General features: G+C 43.7%; 1 protein-coding gene across 4 annotated transcripts in view; it reads left to right on the top strand.

Annotated features, from left to right (window-relative positions):
* The first annotated feature begins 332 nt into the window (after window positions 1-332).
* SPATS2L (spermatogenesis associated serine rich 2 like) overlaps window positions 333-22,022 on the top strand; it is a 182,458-nt gene continuing 160,768 nt past the window's right edge. Inside the window, exon 1 of one of the 4 annotated variants that reach the window (XM_043445565.1) lies at window positions 333-433. The gene's annotated coding sequence lies outside the window, so the exon portion shown is untranslated. Of the gene's footprint in view, window positions 434-479; window positions 762-22,022 lie in introns of those variants that run through there. The other 3 variants (XM_043445564.1, XM_043445568.1, XM_043445569.1) reach the window with 3 other exon arrangements.

Raw genomic sequence — 22,022 nt, 5'->3', positions numbered from 1 at the left:
TTTCGGAAATCGGCTACCTTTGTTTACATGTTGAGCCTGGCTCAGCACTAGAAAGCCTTAGCGCTTTCTAAAAAGAAGTCTCTTGCGTTTATAGGCAGTGCTGGGGGAGCAAAGTTCTTTCTCCTGGGCAGGGGAGGGTGCTTGTCCGGCAGCAAGTGCGGGTGGTGGCACCATCTCTGATCGCAGAGGCAGCTTAAGAGAGGCAGAGGTTCGGGGGAAGGCGAGGAGGCTGGTGTGGGGCAAGCAAAGTGCGGAAGCCGTATGGGGATTCTTCTAGAAAGTGGGGTGGGAAAGGAGCTAGGGAGGGCGTGTGGAGGGAAGGGATCTGTGTCAGAACGTGCGTGTGAGCGGATACAAAACCCGAGAGAGGCGTGAGCAGCGCTGTGTGTGCGAGCCGGAGCGAGGGGCGCCGGCTCTGGGTGTGTGCGCCTGGGTGAGTGACACCGAGGGGCGGGCTGGCCGGCCGGCCGGCGGGCGGGGGCAGCCTGCGAGGGGCGGGAGTGTCCCTGCGTGGAGCGGGCCGACCCGGAGTTGTGTCAGTGAAGGAATCTAGCCCGCGGGCCGAGCCGGCTGCGCCCTCCGCCGCGAGCGCCGGCAGCGCGGGGCGAGCTCCGGACGGCGCGCGGCCCAGGCAGCGGCTCCTGCTCGGCCCGCCCTCCGCGCCGCAGGGGCCGCCACCGCCGCCGCGCCTCCCCCCCGGCAACCGCGCCCCCGATCCCCGTCCCCAATCCGGGACGGAGCGGCTGGCGCTCGGCACAGAGGTAAGCCCGGGATCTCCGGCCGCCGCCGCCTCCCGGGACCCAGTCCCCGCCCGCCCGCCGGGCTCGGGCCGGGACGCGGCCGGGCCTGCGCAGCCGGGACGGTGGCTGAGCCCGGGCCGCGCGATCCGCAGCCTGAGTCGCCCAGCCCCCGCCGCCTCCCGGGGCGCTGGGTGTGGCCCCCGCGCGGCGCCGACGCGGGCTGGCCGCGCGGACCGGACGCGGAGGTCGCCGTCCTGCCTTTCTCGGGCCGGCACTGGCGAGCGAGCCGGCGGGCGGGAGGAGGCGCCGGGTGCGGCGCATATTCGCGCGCCCAGGGCGAGCGTGTGGCGGCGGCGCTCCGACGTGGACCCGCCCGCCCCGGATCTGAATCGGCCGCGGTCCCTCGCCTGCCCTCCCCCACGCGAGCGCCCCCTTCCACCGCCGGGCGGACGGAGACCGATGCCCTCCCGCCGCCGCGCTCCTGCTCCGAGCCACCTCTGCCGGCAGCATCCCGCCCTCGATCGCCGTCCGGCGCGGGGGCAGCCGGTCCAAGGAAACCCGCGCCCCTCGGTGCCCGGTGGTAGTCGGATGCGGCGGCTCCCGGAGCCGGCAGACTCGCCGTAGTGGTCCCAGGGTGGCGGGAGCCGATGCCTGGAGACTTGGCCGCGGGACTAAGCGTTCGCGTCGCCGCGACTGGGCGGGCGGACTCGGAGTCGGCCGAACCCGGAATCGGCCGACGGTGGCCAGAGCTCGAGACGGCTGTGGCTCCGGAGATGCGAGAGGGTCTTACCGCTCTGTGCCCACTCCCGACTTTTCCGTGCCTCGGAAGATCGGCCCCGCTCGCTCGCACTCTGGTGATTAGTACTTACTGCAGACGTGGGAGATGAAGGGTTGAGACTTTTACCTGGACAGGGATGCGACTGAAACCTCCTATCTTGTCAACTTGAGGTTTCCACCTCTTAGGGGGTTGGTGTGTGTGTGTTTGTGAACTTCCTGAGCTTTTGATTCCCAGTAGTCCGGGTTTTAGCAAATGCCAAGATTTTGGAGCCCTGACATTTTAAAGATTCTTTCTGTGAAGCATTTTCCTTTGAGTGAGCTACAAAATCTGTAGCTTGAGAACTAGGGAGAAACCTTGAACTTCAAACACAGCCTCTTTCATAAAATGTTATGTGCATTATTTTTCACTTATTTACTTTTTTTAAAAAATGTTGTATTAAAAACTTTTACCAATCCTCTCGCACATCAGAAAAAAAATGACTCAAATTTTAGAACCTATGCAGAGGAAGAGCTTTATGCCAGTATTTGAAAGAGTAAGGTCGTGTGACCTTTATGACTGGTTCAGTTTGTCCTAAAGGAACGATTCATTGCCGTATCTGATTGATTTTGTTTTCTAGAGATTAAGCAGATGTGTAATATGGCAGAGAAAAGAGACAGGAAGTCAGAATTGCTTCATTCTGAAAAAAGAAAAAATATTATCCAAGTAACAAATCCATTTACTTTGAAAGATACTCTGAAATGAAGTCCCCAGTCGCTTTTTGTATGAAGTATTTGATTGGCTTTTATAAAATTATATAAACTAAAATACAGTGTGTTGTATAGATGGGGCAGATTTTTTATTAAGGAATTGTAGTATTAAAAAAATACCTGTGTATGAAAATATTTGTTGGATCTCTAACTAGGGGAAAATCAACTTTGGGAATGATTTTCTATTTGGACAGGCAAATGCTGCTGCAGTCTCTAATTAGAGTTTTGGATTAAACTCAAGCTTTGTTAAAACCTATTTTATGAAGCAGCAGAACAAAAAATATGTCCAATTCTTTATCTGTGTGTGGCTTTAAACACATATGCACATACACACACGACTAGCTCCAAAGGATAATTTGCATAAAAATACAATCACTTGAATGCAGAGAATATCTAAGAGGATGGTTAGAAAAAAAACCAAAACTCAGCATCAGGGAAAGGAGTATATTAATTGGCAATTTTCTTTCTTTAATCTTTGCCTGTGAAAATATTAAATAATTTTCTAGGAATCAATTTAAAGTACTTACTAAGGCAAAATGATCAAGACTCCTTTTGTATTAATTTTGTTTTAGGGAGCCCCCTAATGAAAGTCTCCAATTGACTGTTGCTTTGCTTGCACTGATTTTTCAAGTGGCCTTTGTGGGGATAGATTTCTGTGGGCTTGTGAGGCTGCTCAGCCAATCTCTGTAACGATCAGAAAGAGAAAATGCTGAGGCCACACCATTGCAGTCTTGATACTCTGCCAATAGGAAGCATCTCAAAGACCTACTTTGCCATGCAGATGGAAATACTTTCCATCAAAAGTCAAGCTTTAGAAATGTTTCATTTTTGGTTCTAAGTTTTATCAGTTTCTCTGTCTCTGATGATAGAATTGTGCTGTTATCAATTAATATTCATTTATGGCTTTTGTGTTGAAGGCACTTAGGTGATCTTCATTCTGTTACCTGCCTTACCTTTACACAGCTTTAATCAGCATCTTATGAGTCAGGACAAGGACTTTGGGTTGCTGTTTGATGGATAAGTGGGAGAAGTTGAGATTGCTCATGGTAAGATCTAAATGGTAACCATGCGTCTTCCCATGTGATTGTAGAGTGGAGTGGGTTTTGCGTGACATGGATCCCGCCTGCTCACTGCTCCCTTGTGCTTCTTCACTAGTCATCTTCTGTAGACCCTTCACTGTTGTTTAACGGTGGTAATTGAATCAGATGGCTGTTACAATTTTTGTAGCCAGAACAGTTGCTTTCACAAGCATGACATAGGACGTGACGGCAGCTGCATAATATGGGCAGATTTAAGTGATGGAGTCTGTTTATTGATCTCTGAATGATTGTGCATAATTCAGCCAATCAATTCATTCCATCACTGTTCTGTCTTAGTGTGTAATCACACAATTCAAATGTGATTTTCATGATACAGTTAAAAAACACCAGTACACATAATTATAGAACAAAAACAAACCTTTCTCTTTTTTCTTCCATTTTTTTTGAAGTAGTCTGCTGTGAAGGTGTTATTTCCTTGACACATCAAAATGGCTAATTTGGAGTTGTGACGCTTGTTATGTAAATAGGCCATATGTTGAATTTCTACAGAAGTTTATTCATTCAATGTTGTGATAATGGATAGGATCCCCTAAGTACCATAAGAAAAATAGCCTGTAAAGATGCATTTCTACTGTGTATATCATTCCCATTATTTTTGTTTAACAGCTAGTGTTTTTATTTTCTAATAAAAATATTCTTAAATGTGATGTTGTCATCTATCCTTATATGTACCAATCATTGTAGTCCTAACTCAAACTCTCTTCTCATTTATGCACTTGTTTAATAGTTTTCATGATTGATGTCCTGTAGTTAGGGCAGAAGCTACATGCCTGATCAACTTTTTATATTTTTCTGCTAAACCTCCTCCTTTCACAATGAAAAGATTTTCCTTTTCTTTTCTACTGTTAGTGTTCGCTTCATCACTCAGACTGAGACCTAGGAACCATTCCTGACTTCTCTCTCATTCATTCCATTAGTAAAGAGAAAGTGAAAGTTGCTCAGTGTTGTCCGACTGTTTTCGACTCCACGGACTACAGTCCAGGACTATTCTCCAGGCCAGAATACTGGATTGGGTAGCCGTTCATTTCTCCAGAGGATCTTCCCAACCCAGGGATACAACCCAGGTCTCCCACATTGCAGGGGGATTCTTTACCAGCTGAGCCACAAGGGAAGCCCAAGTGGACACCAAATCTTGTCAACTCTTCCTTTGTAAGAGTTTCTCTGAGCCAGCCCCGACATTTCCTCACTGCCTCCCCCAATAGCCGAGACCCTTGGCCATCACTATTTCTAGGATGATTATAGCTGGCTACATCCTGTATCTCTGTAATTGAGTTCTCCCAGTGCTTCGCATTTCACCTTATCAATGTTCCTAAAACTCTGCTCTTTAGAATTCTTGTCCAAGGATTGTCTCACGAGAAGACTGAATTGAACCTAGGTTTGTCTGATTCCAAAGTTGGTACTCTTCACTAGTTCAAATACTTACTATGTCCCCTACCCACCACATTTGGCCCAACCTCTCAACCTGGTTTTAATGTACCTGACGCTTGCTCAAATTTTACTTACCAACTTTATTTCCTACTTTTCTAACATGAAGCTTCTGTTCCTACTAACTGAATCTCACTGCCCTTCTCATTTGTTCATGCTGTCTGTTTTAGAATGCCTTTTCCTTTTTCCTCTGACCTAAGCACAATCTCCAGGTTAAGTCCACTTGCCCTAATCATGTTACTCTCCTTGGATTCTTCTTCTACCCTTTTGCTTGCATCATTCTTCAGGACACTCTTATATACTCTCTCTTATACCCCCTTATACCATTGTGTTCTTAATTCTTGCTTTCCCAACTAGACTGCAGGTCCTCATAGGGCGCTCATGGACCTTGTGTGCTGTGTTTGAACCGTCTACAAGCCTTGGGCATAGTACACCCTTGATAAGTAGACCTGTAGAATCAATAAACTAGAAAGGTGATTTTTTTTTGTTTTTTTAAAAGATGGGCTTTGATATTGCCTTGTACTCCTCATCATCGTGTCTTCAGAGCCTAACTTGCAGCTTGATACCTAGTCATGACCTCAATAAATATTTGTTAATGTAGAAATTAATGTTGACGTTGGATGAAAGGGACCAGCATTTGAAGAAGAGTCTGTCAAGGAGTTTTTTCCCGTTTTTTTTCAGTGGTTCTAATCAGCCTCTTCATTCATCAGCTGTGAGGATTCTGAGACCTCGGCACTTTCCAGAGTTGAGATAATGATGGAGGCTGGCAGTTGTGAGTTAGAATTAAGGAGGCTGTCGTTATTTTAAGGTGGAGTGATGGGTCCCATTAGTGAGCACAAATGGAAGCACTGAGGCCTTATGCCAGTATTTTATACACAGAGTTATCATTTCTATAAATGGGCTTCCCAGGTGGCGCTAGTGGTACAGAACCTGCCAAAAGAGACGTGGTTTCAATCCCTGGGTCAGAAAGATCCCCTGGAGAAGGGCACGGCAACCCACTCCAGTATTCTTGCCTGGAGAATCCCATGAACAGAGGAGCCTGCTGGGCTACGGTCCATAGGGTTAAAAGAATTCGACACGACTTAAGCAACTTAACATGCATGCATGTATTTCTATAAATATTCAAGCTAATCAGCTCTAAGGGCTTCCTGGGTGGCTCAGTGGTAAAGAATCTGCCTGTGAAGTAGGAGATGTGGATTTGATCCCTGGGTCAGGAAGATTCCCTGGAGAAGAAAATGGCAACCCACTCCAGTATTCTTGCCTGGGAAATCCCACGGAGAGAGGAGCCTGGCGGGCTATGGTCCACGGGGTCACAGAGTCGGACACGACTTAGTGACTAAACAACAGCAACAGTTACAGAGCTACCCAACCGTTTCATTTAAAAGCTTCTTGAACATTTAAAAAAAAAAAAAACAATTGGGAATCCACCTAGGGATGATAAGTGAGATAGGGAAAAATTGCCATACCCATTCTATTGTATCAGGACAAAATTCAGTTCTTTCAACTTTTAATAAGACTCACTTTGTACAAGGTCCTGTTTCTGCCAGGAAGGAGTTCATAGTTCAGCAGGAGAAAGAACATATGCATCCCAGAAACAAAGGTCTAAGAGAGCTCAGAAGGGAAAATTTCCTTTTGCTTGGGGAGTGGTGAGGGCCTTCCAAGAGTGACGGTTGTTTGAGCTGATTATTGAAAGGCTTCGGGTGAGATTTCAGTAACTACATTGGGAGTATAGACGTGGGGAAAGGGCCACAGTGTCCGGAGGAGCACAGGGCAGGCTCCCAGGGTTTTTTGACTCTAACATCAGTCCTCTAATATGTTTTACTACCACTGCGCCAAAGCGGAAATGCTACTAGGACCCTCCTGGGTAGTAGTAGTGAAACTTAAAGGATATACGAATATCTGCAGTTGTTACTTTTGGTGCCAAGTGCTGAACTGACCATGACATAAAGTACAAAATAAATCTTGTAAGGAGTATAATTGGTGTGTTTCTGGGTAGCATCCAACTTGCCTAGAATTCCTGAAAAGGATTCTTGCAAACGTGGAAACACCACTGAAGGCTGAAACTTTCTTAGTAGTGTAAACAGGTCAGCCCTGATCGTGGTCCCAAGTAACCAGCCATCTGTGGGACACTGTGATCCTAGCAGAGCTTAGTACATGAGTAAACATGCTGTTATGTAGTTCCCAGGTTCTGATTCTGACCCCATGGATTATAAAACTAGGACAGATCGGTATGAGTTTCAGGGAGACAGATTTGGAGTCAGTATAAGGAAGGTGGTCCTGTAAAGGATCGAGCTATTTCACGAGGTGATAAGACTCTGTGACTAAATGTATTCAGGCATGGGCTATACCAGGCAATGTTTACATACATGCATTATCTCCAGACTGAATATGTACTGGATGAGGAAAGGGTGCAAACCTTAGATGGCCACTAGGATTTTTAAGGACGCTTCCTCACGCTAGGATCGAGTCTTATGCTTCCTCATGCTAGGATTGAGTCTTAATTCTCCTTGGGGGATCAAGATGCTAATTGTTGCCAAGCACTAATTCATTAACAGCAGCACCCAGTTCCTAGAAATTCAAAACAAAGAGAATGCAACCATCACCATCATGATGGCTACCACTCACTGATCATCTCATTTAAACCTAACAACCTTCTTGCAAGGTAGGGATTATGTATCCTTTTAAGGAAGGGGCGCCGTAGCTCTGCCAAGTTACATAGCTTGATCAAATCTACATAGTCGATGAGCGGCTTTTTTCTCATACTACCCTTTAAGGTAATGCGTGGTGATGATGTCAGACATATTTACCTATCAGTTCAGCACAGACACCAACCATTCAGAGAGGCCACCAGCTATACACGATGCTGTGATTCTTCTCAGAGATGGGAGTCCCTTGAGGTCCTGTTGAGGCAGGGTCTGAAGGGATGTGAAAGCTTGATAGTTCACCAAGATGACACATGTGGAGTTCCAGAAAACTGTAGTGCCTTCTTTTTATGTTCAGCATTTATCTGATTTCACACATCATACGTAGTAGGGCTTCCCAGGTGGCACTAGTGGTAAAGAACCTGCCTGCCAATATGGGAGACGTAAGGGACGCAAGTTTGATCCCTGGGTCGGGAAGATTCCCCTGAAGAAGGGAATCGCAACCTACTCCAGTATTCTTGCCTGGGGAATCCCATGGACGGAGGAGCTTGGCGATCTAGAGTCCATAGGGTCGCAAAGAATCAGATACAACTGAGCAACTAACACACACACTGTAATTGTCTTTCATACAGATTTCTAAATAAAGACAAGCAGTTTCATAAAGGGCTGTTGTGTCTTCCTTGTAAACGTGTCTTCTTCCTCACTCCTTTTCTTCCTTTCACTTTCCTGTGCTCTGAGGCCCATCTGTCTGGACACCATCCCCTCTTGCTTCCTCGAGTGTCTCTTTCCATCATCTCTCTTTTCCCTCGGGGTCTCAACCAGCCTTCATTTTCGTCTCATAAGCATTCATAAATATTTCTCACTCTTTAATAACAAGAGAAGTCCAACAATATCCTTGTGGTCCCTTCCCTGTCTGTCTGGTCACGTTCCATCTCCCTCCCTGGTCTGAGAAGGCATCTCCTTGAAGAACAGGTCCTCACACATCACCTGCCCTGCCCCAACTCCCCTTTCTTCTCCACCCTCTACAGCCCTGTCCTCTTGTAACGGCCGCCTCTGTGCTTCAAACCGCCAGACCCGTGGTCTAGGATTTTCTTATGATTCTTGACCTGTGCACTGCCTCTGGTGTTACTGATCTCTCCACCTTGAAACCTTGCCCACCTGTTTTCTGAGTCATTCCTCTCCTGATTTCTTTCCTGTTGCCCAACTGCTCTGCATTGGAGTTCTCTGCAGGCTCCTCTCCTCCCAGACCTCAGCACCCTTGAAGGTTCATCCTTCAACCCTCTCTGCTCACCTACTCCTTTCTTCTGTTACCACCTGTAGCCGTCGATTCCTTGGTCTGCAGCTCCGACCATGAACACTCCTGATACCTGTGCCAGGCATCTTAAACTCCGTGAGTTCAAAACCCTACTTCTACAGCCAGCCTACTCCTTCTGTGTTCTCTGCGTCAATTAATGAAGCCATTTGATCAATTTTAAAAGCTGGGAGTTGTTCTAGGATCCTCTCTCTTACTCAACCCCTATTCTTCATTGATGGCTTAGCCTTGTAAAAACTATCTTCTCAAACCCGTAACTCTGCCCTCACCTCTCCAGGCCGTTACCTCCACAACTGCCTTGGTTCAGGCCCTCATCACTCTCTCGAGGGTTACTGCAGTAGCCTTGTAACTGGTCTCACTGCCTTCTGTCTGGCCTGCTTCCAATCCCTTCCCCACACTGCTGCCTTTCTAAAAGGCAAATTTGATCACGGACTCTCTGCTGCTTAAAATCCTTCTGCAGAGTCACTGCTCCTCCAGGATAAAAACCTAAGCTCCCTAGCCTGGCACAAAAGCTCCTTTGTGATCTGGCTCTCCCTTTGGGTGTGTATCAAAGTCTTCTCTAATGATCCTGGTCCCCACTGACTACCCTTGCCCACAGCATCCCTCCTAAAGGAAACGAGTTGTTACAGGAGAGAAATGAGAGGAGGCATGGGAACAGAGAAGAGATTACAGGGCTGTGGTGTCCTGTACCATGACCATAGCTGCCTGTGGCTGCCGAGCACTTGAAACACACCTGATCCAAACAGAGATAGGAGTGTGAAATACATAGGGATTCAAACTCAGCATGCAAAACAGAGCATAAAATAGCTCATTAACAAACTTTAATATTGATCCCATGTTAAAACAGTAACATTTCGAATACAGTAGGTTGAATAAAACATTATTAAAGTTAATTTCACATTTCTTTTTATTTTCTTTCTTAACAAGGCTACTAGGAAGTTGTAACTACCTGTGTTTGGGCTTCCCTGGTGCCTCAGATGGTAAAGAGTCTGTCTGCAATGCAGGCATCCCTGGGTCAGGAAGTTCCATCCCTGGGTCAGGAAGATGCCCTGGAGAAGGAAATGGCAACCCACTCCAGCATTCTTACCTGGAGAAGCCCGTGGACAGAGGAGCCTGGCGGGCTACAGTCCTTGGGGTTGCAAAGAGTCGGACACGGCTGAGCAACTGACACTTTCACACTTTCCTGTGTGGCTCGCGTAGTGGTGCTATTGGACAGCATCGACGGAGGACATCTCCTTGCTCCCCGGAGATGCATCTTGTTTGAACCACTCCCAAAAGCTTTCTGAATGATTAAGTCAGCCCTACAGGTGTAGAGAAGCAGCAGTTGCTCCATTTCATAAATCCAGAGATGCTAAGTTGGTGATGGACAGGGAAGCCTGGCGTGCTGCAGCCCATGGGGTCGCAAAGAGTCGGACACGACTGAGCGAGTGAACTGAACCAAACTGAGATATTAAGTGCTTTAGACAAGATTCAGTTTCACAGAGAGAGATTGTGAAAACTGCAGCAGGGAGCCCTTCGTACCACGTGTTCAGAGCTGAAATCCCAAGTCAGGCACATCTGTCTCCCCCGACAGACCCAGTCACCCTCGGGAGAGGGGAGCAGGGAGACTGTGTGTTGGAGGGAGGCTTTGAGGTAGACAGGAGCAGCAAGGGCAGGGCAAGAGGAGCCCGGTTCCCAGGAAGGCTCCTGCTTGTGAGGTGCAGACAGAACACCCAGAGCCGCGATCTCTGAGATCCCCCATCCTGCCACGGATCCTTCCCCAGGGGAGAAGTCCCAGCTCCCCCACTGTCTTGAGTCTCAATAATATGTCCATGATGAAGCACTGTGCATCAAGCAAAATGACCTGCCTCACAGCTGGTAAATTCTCCTCAGTCGTGCCTTAGGGTACTGGGAACTTTCCAGCGGTCTGTGGATCATTTGGCCCAAAAGCCTTGGGGTAAGGTATAGAGCTGTCACAAGGACCCGGAAGATAATATGTCCTAAGAGATTCGCAGAGCTTTCTGTTTTCAAGTGGAAAAGCCAACCAGTGACAGGAAAGCAGAACTCATCAGGTTGGAGCCAGAGGAGAAACCTGAAGGTAAAGAGAAGACGCCCTGACTATCAAGTCCCATGGACTCCATGCCGGTGAGGCCGATAGGCAGTGGGCCTCGGCGCTGTGTCCTGGTGGTTTGCGTGCTGTGTTCTGTTGAACCCCTCGGTTCTAATAAGAATGCCCTAGGCAGTTGTTCTGACTTGCTTTTACATGTCAGGCATTCGTGTAAGATCCCGGTAGGGGGAGAGCTTGTTGTGTTAAAAGTCTGAGAGTCCCGCTGTACAGAGACCGGCCTGAGAAGCGGTGACCACCCAGGTGTGACTGCTCTCCCACCTGCAACATCTGGGACCGGGTCGGGCCCTTGGCAGGGGCTCCAGCTCCTTTCCCTCTGAAGCTGAGTGGCTCTCCGTTGGCCTGACCGTGCAGTCCCCCTCCCCTTATCCGGGAAGCCAGAACCGTCTCCACCTCAGGTACCAAATTTCCACTTGGCACCCCAGGCTGTCTCTCACATCCCCAGGTCCCCACTTTGAGTGCTTGTGTCGGAATCCCAAATTGCCTTTGATAAGTGTCCCATCACTTACCTCCAAGCTTTCTTAAGCCAATAGTCTTGCCCCTGAGCGACAAGCCCTATCCTAAGTGCCTGCTGCTCCATATCAAGCTTCTTCAAAACCGACTCCTGCCAGCAAAGGGCCGGGAACTCAGTTTGGCTGCCCCACTGGTCTCGGGGGTCCCATTTGTACCATGGATGCAATTTGGGAAGAGAAGGGGAAGGCAAGTGTAGGCTGATTTTCCTAAATTATGGTATATCTGCTTCTTTGTTCCCTGTGGGAAAGTTGGTCTTCCATGTAGACTAGAAAGGTAGCTGCTGCCTTTATGGTGTGATTTCAGAATTCATACTACTTAAAAGAGCTTTTCAAATATCAATACTTACTCTTTCTTGCTCTCTAATATGCAAAAGCCTGCATTATAAAAACTCTATTTTCTTTCCCAAGACCAGTATGGTTTGGAAGAAAAGAGGGCAAATTTGATGCTTGGAAAGCCCAGTTTTGACTCATGTAATTGACTGGCTGTAATGAACTTGAGCCAATTACTTAATCTTCCTGAAGATTAATCTTCCTGAACCTCAATTTTCCCATTTATGAAGTGAAATTAATAATACCTACTTGCTTTGTTACGACTTTTTTATGACTAAATAAAACAAGGTATAAAGTGCCCAGCAACAGGGCCTAAAATGCAATGCTAAGGCAGTGGTAACTTATCAGATTTTACAGACCCTTTCCTGAGACTGATAAGGAAGAAGATACGAAATCTGGGTCTGGAGACCCAGAATTCAGCCATCCCTGGGTGAAAAAGGATCAGAAGGAAGTTGTCTTCACATTTTTGCTTAAGGCCAGTCCTGCCTAATGGTTTGCATTTGTGAAAATATTCATCTGGGATTATGAATGCAGCATGAAGCCATGGGGGGAAAAAGAAAAAAAGACATGTTTACATCGTCTGCCAGGATAATATAAGAATAAGCAAAGCAAGTTTTTGAATCTCTGAATAGTCAGGTGCACTGCCATCAAAATAAACTTTGATTTCTATTCTTTGCTGATAAATTATAGATAAAGGAAGCCATTAAAAGAACCCAGAAAAGGAAGCTTCATACACAAATTAGATACGGGGACAGGCTTCACACTTACTTTGTTGGGGCCGTTCTTTCCTTAACTGTGGGTGTTTGGGAAGTTGTTTATTGTCGCCTTTGTTGCTGACAAAAAGAGAGAAAAAGCTTTAGCACACTCAGGAGAGAATGGATTTGATTGGAGGCGTGTTGCTCTCGGTGTGGGCTAACTTTCGTGTATTGTAGTGATTGCTAATACATAACTGAGGAAACCTATAAACATAGCTGGGTCTGAGATACTGCCACTTCTAACTGACCTGTGTCTATTATAGGAATGGGGGCAGTCCTATAATTTTTAAAGGGGGAAGTGAAAGATGTTATGCTGGCTACTGTGACGGCTAGTGTCCTCATCTAGAAGGCCTTTGTCCTTTTTCCTGTATTTATCCTGTGAAGTCTAAATTATGGACTGGATTCAGTGCATGCAGGGGCTGTCAATGGCTTCCTGGGCCCTTGATGCAATTGATCGCCCCATGGCGATACTATAGCCTAAGTGGAGTGTCGTATTCAACCCATGAACACTCAACGAAGAGAGTATAAATCTGCTACCTTTAATGCTGTTAAAAATAATGGCATTAAAAATATTATTTAGTGCTGGTTTGTGGCATTAACATATGAACTCATTTATTGTTCTCCTAGTCTCAGAATAAGAACTGTTGCAGTTGCAGTGGGTGGTATCAACTGAGGTGGTCATGACAACATTAGTTTATCATTTCCAAACCTTGGTAGGATTTCACCTTCTGAATCTTCTGGATTGTCTGTAGTTATTTCTCATTTGTTAAGGCGAGGCATATTTAGTTGTTGCTTATGGAAATGCACTAGAAGTACCTTCATGAAGGTTGATGAAAATTGTTCGTTTTTTTGCAAATCATTTTTCCTCTCTATCAAGACAATTTTGGATTCTAACTTCTAAAAATTTAATCTCTCAGTGGTACATCTTTCACTTGTTTGTCAATTATACTTTTGAGAAAGGTGTTTCCTCTGTCATTGATAAAATGTGGACCAAGACAGTCCAAAGACAGAGTTCTGTGACTTTCTCCAAGAGACTTCTTGACATCCATACATGAATTGTTACCTGTGTTTTGTTTGTTTCTTTGTTTGAAAGAGTTTGATCATCTTGCACTTGGGTTTACTTTCTTGCCCCCAAGCTCTCTCTAAGAGGATACAGCCAGGAAAGAATCAGATGCCTTAGTGATGCCATCATTATTGATCCACTTACTGCCAATCATAGAAGCTGTATTATGAAATGTAACGAGATTAATTTGGAGTAACTTGTAGATTGCATACATTTTTCTTTTGAAAAGCTTACTCAAGGGCATATGTAAATGACCCTATTTTTTATTTATTTTTAGAAAATAATTTTGTCAAGTAAACTCATACTTCATCTCTAATTTCAACTCATATGAGCTTGTTTGGTTTGAAGGAATTCGTTTCTTGTGTATCACTCAGTTCTGTTTGTGGAATCATTGCTTTGAAAACTACCTGGTGGTGGGATGGGCAATCAGACCTTGGGTGTTACTCCAGCACATCATGATACTCACTCCTCCTGGGACAGGCGCAAATCACACCGAGGCACGTCCACACAGCATGCTGGCATCTATGTAAGTGGTTCCACGACAGCGTCACTAACTGTGACCATGACCGAGACTGCACTGGTGGCATCATGTCACTAATGGATGTGTTTCTCTAAGTGGAAAATTCTGTATTATTTGAAAAAGTTCCCCAACCCCCTCCACCTACCACACAAACTCTTTGACTTTTACATTAATATCAAATGTCAATTATACAAACAATATTTGTGTACTGTATTTTGTTTTCTTTGTGTACAAAATAGTCTTCTACATGCTTTTTACCTTGGACTCAATGGAAAGAAAAAAAATAATGTGAAAGAACAGTAGCAATGAGGAATTCAAACCTGCAATAAAAAGGAATAAACTCTTGCTTCCTAGAAATACTGCGCTTTGGTAGTGCTTTATATTTTACAAAATACTTTCAACAAGTTTTTTTGTTTCTTTGCAAAAAACTTTTTTCTGACTATAGAAATAATTGCATATTCATTGAATTTGGAAAAAATACTGAAGTGGGTAAAAGAATGAAAAGTCAGCTAAAATTTCACCACCCAGAGATCATCTTTGTTAGCACCAGTTGTATTTTCCTTTCAGATATGCGTTCATGTGTGGTTGTGAGTATGTGCATACATTGTGTGTGTGTGTATGTGTTTAAACTAGCTTCATGATGGACCTGAGAAGTTTGTACTAAACAGTCAGTATGACTTAAAACTGTCTTGGAATCAGACAGTTTGAGATTTTAGACCTGGCTATACTACTTATGTAGTGACTGTAAATTGCTTTAACTATCAAAACTTCCATTTCTACGTCTATAAAATGGGGATAATAATAGTATGCATCTACTAGGTTTATTGTATAAGAATTAATAAAATAGTACATATAAAATACTTAGCATGGTACATGCCTTGTAGTAAATGCTCAGTAAGTGTGAGCTATTGTTATTATACAGGTTTTCTTGTCTCTTGTCCTCACTTTATTTTCTAGAGTAGCAATTTCTCTTGTCAAAAAACATTACTTGAGAAATATTTGGAATGACTGCATATATTTCAATACATGAATATACCTTAATGTAATCATTTCTCTATGCTTAGACCATTTCCAGTTCTTTGCTGTCACGAAGAGTGCCACAGTTAATATCCTTTACATTCATTTCTGTGCATAGACAACAAAATGAATTACTAATGGCATTTTACAGAGAAGCAGAAAAAACGAACAATTCTTTAGTATCTGCTAATGTGCCAGGTGATATGCTAGGGATTTTTTTATCTCAAAATTCTCATTTAGCTCTTCCATAACCCCATTGAGGTACGTCTGTTACCCCAGTTTTTAGGTGAAAAACCTCTGATGGGAGACTAGCAGCTTGCCCAAGGTCACAGAGTCAGTGGTGGTAGAGATGGTGTTTGAAGCCAGCTGTCTGATTTCAAAGCTTAAGCCTTTCCATTCTGGCAGGCAGCTCGTGCCTATCTTTTCAAGGCTTTCGGGATGAATAGTTACCATTGTGTTTTTCACGAAATGTCACTTGGTGCCACATAAAAGATAGGACACTTGGCTGGAACTCTGAGCTTGCTCAATATAGCACCTCCCAGGTGCGTATGTTTTTATATGTTTTGGAATCAAGCCTCATTAAAATAAAGTGTCAACTAAAGGAAATAAAACATTGGTATGATTATTTGATGAAAGCAAACCTTGAGGAAGAAAACATTTATTTAGTCAAAAAATACAGAAATCGTCTTTGTTTTAGATGGATGGGCTAGGCCAGAATTGCTTACCTCCCTAGCATTCTGAGTATTTCACACACATCAGTATAGGAATTAACAATAACAGCCAAAGTAAATAGATGCTGTCAAAAGGGATTATAAGTTTCATTACTTGTATATTAAGGGTTGAAAGGAAAAATCTTTAGCCTTAATTGTAAGATGATATATAAGGAAAGAGCCATAACAATTGCTATAGGTATAAGTATAGGTATAAGGGAGACATAAAAATGCTGGGACAAACCTCCAAAGAATTATTTGGTGAACTGACAGGTTGTCTTTAAAAAGTCAGCCATTTGGAACATTTATCTTGGCAGCTCTCAAATCTGACTTACAATGTGTAGTGTGGCAGTCAATTTTTGTAGGAAAAATGCATAATTAATACGAAGATCAAGGTAGAAAGTATTGCCAGTCAGTACCTAACACACAGTTTCTTAGAACAAAGGAGCAATTGAAGTTGTCTTTTAATACACGGGTAATCCTGGCTTGTCATTTTGTAGGTTTCAGTTCTTAGTGAAAAATGAAAGAGAAAAAAATGCCCTGGTAGTAATATTTCATATCCAAGAGGTATTTTGTTGCCAAGTTTATAACCAACTCTTGTCTAGTCAAGAAAGCTACCTTTGGTTTCTGAGTTCTTGAATTTTCACAGTCCTTGAGCTTACACAATTCTTGCCTTCTAATTGTCTCAGTTTCCCTTCAGCTCCTTTTAGTTCCTGCAGGGGAGAAATAGTGTCCCTCATAGCCCAGGAACTAAGAAGGTTTTGCATCTTGACACAGCATGACCACCAACTCAGCCTGGGGAGAGTATGTTGCCCGTGGTGGTGTAGCAGGTGGGAAGGGCCTGCGAGCTGAGTGTGGGCTCTCTGCACAACTAGTGAGCAGTTACAACCGTGGACAGAGGCTGGACTCTGGATCTGCGGATTGGATCTGAGATGTGGCCTCATCCAGCCCTCGGCAGCTGCGTAACGCTGGGCTGAGTGCTTTACTGCCTCTGAGCCTTGGCTCCTTCTGCTCTTGCCCAGAGATAATGACTCCTTCACAGTCAAAGGTCGTAGGGAGAATTAAATGCATTGAGCCAACCAATGAGTTAACTCAAAAGTGCTCTGATGGTTAGCTCCCAAGTTACAAATTAATAGTGACAGGTCCTGCCTCCCAAGGAGAAGGCAATTTACCATTTTAAATATTTTCAAATGAATAATGGGAATATTTGTAAAAATGCACCATTCCTGGTGCTAACCTCACTTGACCCTCCTAACTCTTCACTTATACATTTTGCAATAATAAAGGGACAGGCTCCATGACTGCCCAGGAAGCCCCTGTCGCCCAACGAGCGTGGCATCTCTCAGAGCTTGAATGCTCAATCCCATGGCACATCCCTCTGATGAAGGAAGGAGGCCCTTGGCATCAGTAGGTGGTTCCTTTGAACACAATATAGACCTTTATAGAAACAGGCATTTAAGTCTGCTGTGTTGTTTCAAGATAGAAGCAAAACTTGTATGTTTGATGCATTATTTTAGCTTTCAATAAAAAAGTTTTATAAAAAAGATATCAGATAGGAAAACATTCCAACAGGGTTGCATTATAAACAATTATAAGCAGCTCTTTGATTATTAAAGCAATCATTTTGACACAGGGGAGAAGGAAGGAGAAGTTAGGAATTTTGACACTGGACATCACACACACTTTTCTGAAGTCTCCCGCGGTTCCCCTGAGCCCTGGTAATGTTGGCAAGGGCTCAGAAACTGCTTCTGTGTCTGGCTGCCAGAGAGTCCATCTCACCCGTGGGGCTGCTCCCTTTCCCTGGGATGTTTCGGGCTAACCTCCCTGCCCGTTCTTGCCTCCCGGCTGGTCGTGGTGACCCTCTCTCTCAGTCCTTAGAAGGACAGCATTGGTCCATTGGCCACTAGTTTGAGCTCACGTCTTATGAGTGTGTTTCAGGTCCATAATGATGGAAGTGTCTCTGTGGCATTCCTCAGGGATGGGGGGCAGGGGGAGTGGTGTGAGCCAAGTGCTAGATGTTTTACACAAACCCCCATGAAGGACCTGCTACCTGGGAATGGCTAACCCTGCTTGCTGTACTCATCTTGAATTGGTTTGGAAATTTTGTTTCTCCTTCTAGGCGTGTGCCTGCTAAGTTGCTTCAGTCATGTCTGACTCTTTGCAAACCCATCGACTGTAGCCCACCAGGCTCCTCTGTCCATGGGATTCTCCAGGCAAGAGTACTGGAGTGGATTGCCATGCCCTCCTCCAGGGGATCTTCCCGACCCAGGGATCTAACCTGCATCTCTTCTGTCTCCTGCATTGGCAGGCGGGTTCTTTACCACTAGTGCCACCTGGGAAGCCCTTTCTCCTTCTATACAGGAAACTATTCTGAATTTCCCTTATTTGCCTTGCTGCTGCATTTCATTCATCTCATTTCTTCATCGGCTATTTCTTGAGTGTCTGCTCTGTACTCGGCACTCTCAGAGGAACAGAAAGGAATCAAACACTGAAAAGGAGAGAACAGTCCACACCTCAGGTAGAAAGCAAAATATGTCTCCAGGGTTGAGAGAAAGGGAGAGGTTAAGTATGTAATGAATTTTTTTTTTTTGAGCTGTATTTTTTATAATAAATTGTGCTACATAAAAATCTATACCAATATTCATTTATGTAACAAATCCCATTATAATGAAAATTCCTGTTATCTGTGACTGAAGCAAACATTATTAGAACACAATTTCAATGCAAAAGAAGACTTTGGACAGTCCCTTGGAGTGAGTTGGAATGGGACTTGACCTCTGTATCAAGCTTTTCCTCTATATTGTTCATTTCACGTGTCAACAAATACTTGATTTGATAGTAAAGCCAGTTAAATCAGTATTTCTTGCTGTAGTGAAGGTGCAGCAACATATATCCAAGGGCAGCATATCCCTACCAGCCTTATTTTGTTCAGTTTAGTTCAGTCTCCCAGTCGTGTCCAACTCTTTGTGACCCCCATGAACTGCAGCATGCCAGGCTTCCCTCTCCATCACCACCCACCGGAACTTGCTCAAACTCATGTCCTTTGAGTCAGTGATGCCATCCAACCATCTCATCCTCTGTCATCCTCTTCTCCTCCTGCCTTCAATCTTTCCCAGCATCAGGATCTTTTCCAGTGGGTCAGTTCTTCACATCAGGTAGCCAAAGTATTGGATTTCATCTTCAGCATCAGTCCTTCCAATGAATATTCAGGACTGATTTCCGTTAGGATTTGACTGATTTGATATCCTTGCAGTCTAAGGGACTCTCAAGAGTCTTCTCCAACACCACAGTTCAAAAGCATTAATTCTTTGTCGTTCAGCTTTCTTTATAGTCCAACTTTTACATCCATACATGACTACTAGAAAAACAATAGCTTTGAATAGACGGAATTTGTCAGCAAAGTAATGTCTGCTTTTTAATATGCTGTCTAAGTTGGTCATAGCTTTTCTTCCAAGGAGCAAGTGTCTTTTAATTTCATGGCTTCAGTCACCATCTGCAGTGATTTTGGAGCCCAAGAAAATAAAGCCTGTCACTGTTTCCATTGTTTCCCCATCTATTTGCCATGAAGTGATGGGATCAGACGCCATGATCTTAGTTTTTTGAATGTTGAATTTTAAGCCAACTTTTTCACTCTCCTCTTTCACTTTCATCAAGAGGCTCTTTAGTTCTTTGCTTTCTGCTATAAGGGTGGTGTCATTTGCGTATCTAAGGTTATTGATATTTCTCCCGGAAATCTTGATTCCAGCTTGTGCTTCCTCCAGCCCAGCATTTCTCATGATGTACTCTGCATATAACTTAAATAAGTAGGGTGATAATATACAGCCTTGATGTACTCCTTTTCCTATTTGGAACCAGTCTGTTGTTCCATGTCTGGTTCTAACTGTTGCTTCTTGACCTGCATACACATTTCTCAGGAGGCAGGTCAGGTGGTCTGGAATTCCCATTTCTTGAAGAATTTTCCACAGTTTGTTGTGACCCACACAGTCAAATGCTTTGGTGTAGTCAGTAAAGCAGAAGTAGATGTTTTTCTGGAACTCTCTTGCTTTTTTGATGATCCAACAGATGTTGGCAATTTGGTGTCTGGTTCCTCTGCCTTTTTAAAATCCAGCTTGAACATATGGAAGTTCATGGTTCATGTATTGTTGAAGCCTGGCTTGGAGAATTTTGAGCATGACTTTGTTAGCGTGTGAGATGAGTGCAGTTGCATGGTAGTTTGTGCATTCTTTGGCATTGCCTTTCTTTGGGATTGGAATGAATACTGACCTTTTCTAGTCCCATGGCCACTGCTGAGTTTTCCAAATTTGCTGGCATATTGAATGCGGCACTGTAGCAGCAGCATCTTTTGGGATCTGAAATAGGTCACCTGGAATTCTGTCACCTCCACTAGCTTTGTTCATAGTGATGCTTCCTAAGGCCCATTTGACTTCTTTTTGTTAGGTGCATATAGTTTATCATAAACCTACTTGATTGAACTACTTTCACGTGAATAGGTTGAAAATAATCCACAAATCTACCGTTAAAAAAAAAAAAACAAAACGCAGAAAATCTCTGATCTTGTCCCTCATCCTTCATTTAAGCAGTCCCAAATTTATTTACCTCAATTTCCTCATAAGGAATGACAATATGGATAAGATCTTGATTGTGATAGCTATGATTTCTTTCTCTTTGCTCTAAAGCGTTCACCTGAACACACTGTCCCATCTTCCGTCCCAGTCAGAGGATTTCTGAACATACCCACAAAGTGGCAAATACTAGTGAACCCAAGAGTCTCAGATTGTAGGAATCTAATCATCATGATGGAAGGGAGAGTAAGGGGAAAGCCTCTTACTTACTCTTTCTTGGAACTTTTAATTGTTAGAAGCTTTCTGAAAATTACCTATTAAAAGTTCAGTGTTTCTGTAAACAAATGGCCTGAAGCATCAATATAAACATCATCAAATGTATTCACTGTTTTCGGAAAATTGAGCTTCTCTTGCCTGTACTGTGAATAGAAGAGTGATTGTCATTTCTTGGATTCCTACTCTGTGCTAAGCACTTACAGTATCTCATCTCCCGTAGTTAAAATGATGCTTTAATGCATGTATTATTATTTCCATTTCATGTTCAGTTTCGACTGCTGAATAACTTATCTGAGGGCACCAAGCTAGAAAGGGTATAAGCAGGGATTTGAACCCAAGTTAGTCTGATTCCAAAGCCTTTTCACTTTTTTCACCAGGTGTCTTGAGAATGAAAAAAGTTTTTTTTTTCTTAAATTGTTAAAATTACACATGCTCATTATAGGAAGCTTGGAAAGCAGACAAAATGATAAGGAAAAAAATCACTCATAATTCTTCACCCCAAGGATAATCAGTACTAAATTTTATTTTATTTTTCTTTCTAAGCTAAAGAAAGCTATAATTTATATATCTTAGAGAGTATTGTTCTTCAGAGTTGTCATCCTTGAAGTGTATTCATGTTCTCTAACAACGCTGCCATTGCTTAAAGCATTTTTAGAACCTTTCTCAGAGCCAATTTAGGTACTAAATTCTCTGTAGATTCCCATGCACTGGGTACTTTGGTAGAGACATAGCATTAAGACAGTGTATCCATTCCCTAAATACTTGTCAGAATAATACATTTTACGTTCTACCTTTCTGTGCCTTCTAGAATTATATGCTGCAAATATTTGACCATCCTGTAAAGAATACCATCATTACCCTCTCTAAGAACCATAAACATCTTCTGCCACTTCTGTTGTGGTAGGACATGGAGTTTACCAAAATGGTACTTCCTCCCATGTCAAAGATTGATGAACATTTTGGGTTATATTTAAAAGTCTTTATTAAAAATTAAATCTATAAATGTTTACTATCTCATTTGACAACTCATGTTATTTATTACAGAGTCCACACAACAATCTCTGCCTTTTGTGGTACATAAAGAAAATCAAAGAATTGTTTTTGTCAAAAGTTTGAAAAAGCACATTTTAAAATCAGTTTCTTTTTAATGGAAGTGTTATACTCACTGAATGATTTCCCTCCAAGGAGCTTCTGTAAAAGCAAATATATCTTAAGTGTGATGAACTGATCTTTAAATAAAGTCAGTAGCATCTTGTGTCAAAGTAAATGTTTCTCAAAGAAGCAGGCACGCATGCGCACAGACACACACATATGTAAAAGAAAAGATTGCTATTGAAATGGCCATTGGTGTACTTTATTAAAGTGAAGAAAGTCAAGTAGTTGAAGAAGACAGTCAAGTGCCAGCTCAGTTCTCATCTCTTTTGTTTATT

The sequence above is a fragment of the Cervus canadensis genome, chromosome 24 (genome assembly GCF_019320065.1).
Source record: "Cervus canadensis isolate Bull #8, Minnesota chromosome 24, ASM1932006v1, whole genome shotgun sequence".
Classification (NCBI taxonomy): domain Eukaryota; kingdom Metazoa; phylum Chordata; class Mammalia; order Artiodactyla; family Cervidae; genus Cervus; species Cervus canadensis.
This window is presented reverse-complemented; position numbering and strand designations above follow the sequence as displayed.